Consider the following 2,939-nt stretch of genomic DNA (forward strand, 5'->3'; position numbering starts at 1 on the left):
TGCCATGGGCTGCTGTATGCAGCAGTGCCATGCTCAATTACAGCCCAGTAGGCTTGGAATATGGAAGAAAAGCAGTGGTGATGTGGAGGGGATGGCTAAGAGCATAAAGCAGTGCACACTGTGTATTTGTGTCGAGGGTGTGCAAGACCCACTTTGTTGGGCTCACAAATGAATCAGACTTATGAAAATTCTCCCAGAATAGAATTAATTTATAAGTCAGATCCTTACTGTACTGAACTTGAATCATTTCAACTAAGCACCTAGAAGTGTTTTGTAGCTGGACAAGATACAACACACTTCTTTGCAGTTGTTGGCATGCAAAGAAAACTCTGGATTTACTTGTTTGCTCTTCATTCAATAAACATGTGAGCACCTAAGTGAAAGATTCTCATATGGGGTCTTTCCTTCCACTGCATATACAGTGTGGATTGAAAGAGGTACGCAAAGTATTTCTAAAGTGACAGAGAACCTGGGATGCTAAATTCCCTAATGTTTCCACATAGATACCTACTGATATAGTAGGCAGTGGGAGAACAAGTTATTTTAGAGCAGGAGTTGGCAAACTATGACCTTTATACCAAATCTAGCAGCCATGTGGATGGTGGACAGTTTTGTAGCCACACTAGCTGCTGTATGTATTATCTCTGGCTGTTCTCATGCTATTGGATAGCTTCAAAAACACACCATGAACCACATAACTTATATTTATTATCTAGCTCTTTATGAAAAATGTTTCTCAATACCTATTTTAGAATCCCAAGTTTTATTATCTAGATCTGGGGGTTGGAGCTTAACAACTAATGGATTTGTAGGCTTTCTTGGCTTAAGATATAAAAAGCATAGGTAACATTTTTGTCTCATAGCCTTTTCATTAATAAAAGACATATTTATAACCATGTTATTGATAAAGACCATGAAAATGAATGCAGTAGAAGGAACAAACATTTGAAATTTTATAAAAGTCACCAAATATAAATGGCACATCTTTAAAATTGCCTTGAGTGTCACAATCCAGAAAGGCATGTGAATTAGAAGACAATTGAATAGAAAAAAATGGTAAAAATATTGTCCTATTATCTGCTTCTTCCTGAGTCTGACCCTAGGTTTATAATGAGCACATTATATTGTAAAGCCTTTGTTATGGTTTGTGTCGAGTTGTCCGCCCAAAGCCTCAAGCAGTCCAGTTGGCTTCTGGAGTTTGTGATTGATTATTGTGGGTGTGGGTGCTGAACCTGCCCTGGGGCAGGTAATCTGCATTACAGTGTAAGGAGGGGAGAGAGGCTGGCTACCAGCCTGAGCTGCTGCCACTCCCTTTGCTCTCTTGCTCTTTGCCACCACCATGAAAGTTTGCTCTGTGCCATGTGCCACTCTGCCTTGGAGCCAGCTGAGTATGGACTGAAACTTCCACTAACTGTGAGCTAAATAAACCTTTCCCTCCTTCATTTTGGGTGTTGAGTATTTGTCCCAGCAAAAAGAGAAAAGTACCCGAGACAACTTGTTGAGAAATGGTCGTGTCTACAAAATTCTCCTACTTTCTTAGTCACTTAGTGATGCTAAAGCTTGAAGTAATTCATACAATTCTGATCTGCTTAGATTTAAAATAAACTATGAGGGAAAATCTTTATAGTGACTTTAAAAATAGATAGATAGATAGATAGATAGATAGATAGATAGATAGATGATAGATAGATAGACAGACAGATTAAAGTCTACTACGAAATTAAGCGCTGTGGCAAACAAAAGCTTTAGAGCTAGCTGTCTGGCTCTCCACTTACACTGCCTGGCTGTGTAGGACGTGTGTTAGTCCAGCGGGGGAAGTTTGCAGCCCTCCTGAAGTGTTTGCCTGTAAAGGACATTGAAAAAGTGATGGAGCTTGACTTGTCATGAGCCTCAGGGTACTTTTCGCTGCCCTCGCCACCCAGATGAGCAATAGCGAACAGCCCGACAGCAGTGACGGAACACCAGGAACGCGGAAGCCTGGAGTCCAGCGGAGCAACATCATGGCCCTGCTTCACAATGACATTCTTCATACACAGGATGAAAATTTTTCAATAGGTTGAGAGTTGTGATAGGCTGAATTGTGTCCCCTGTATGCCCTATTCAAGTCTTAGCCCCCAGGGCCTGTACATAGGACCTGATTTAGAAATGGGGTCTTTTCAGATACATTAGAGATCACAAGCTGAGATTCTTTTGGATTTAGGCACACACTACACCTCAATAACATGTGTCATGATTAAAGAAGGGAACAGAAGATTTAGGACTCAGAGCCAGAGGAAAAAGTCTTATGAAAGCTTACACAGATCTTGGAGGGCAGCCACGAGTTAAGGAGCTCCAAGGCTCCCAGGAGCTATCAGTAGGGGAGAGATGAGCAGTGGATTCCCTTCCAGAGCCTCGCGGATGCTTCCTGGCCTCCAAAATATAGGAGAATAAGTTTCTGCCCCACTCCCACACCTGGTGCAGGAGTTGAACCCGGGGCCTCAAGCAGGATCAGAGCACACCCTACCACTAAACGGCACTCCCTGTTCTTCCTGCTGTTCTGAACCTTCAAATATACAGTCATTTGTTGTATCAACCTTAGGAAAGCAATATAGGAAAAAACCTGTTGTAAACCTTAGATCTTCCTATGTTTAAAATAAGGAGTTTATTTAATTATTAAAAATACTATTTAAACATATTTGAAATAATCTTTATTTCACTAGATTTTTTTAGTCTACTAAAACTAATAGTACTCCTATTATCATTTCACCAAATGATTTATAGGCAACAGCATGGTGACAGAATAAGAACTAAAGAATAACAATAAATATTATGGCTGCATGATAAAGTTATAATTTTTTCTGAAGTTTACATAGAAAGCTATGTTCCTTATTAATCTAGGTTTTTAATCCTACCCTCTCCTGTTGTGTTCTCCCATTAATTTTATTTTTGGTACTTTTTAA

The sequence above is a fragment of the Octodon degus genome, unplaced genomic scaffold (genome assembly GCF_000260255.1).
Source record: "Octodon degus isolate 3935 unplaced genomic scaffold, OctDeg1.0 scaffold00165, whole genome shotgun sequence".
NCBI classification, from domain to species: domain Eukaryota; kingdom Metazoa; phylum Chordata; class Mammalia; order Rodentia; family Octodontidae; genus Octodon; species Octodon degus.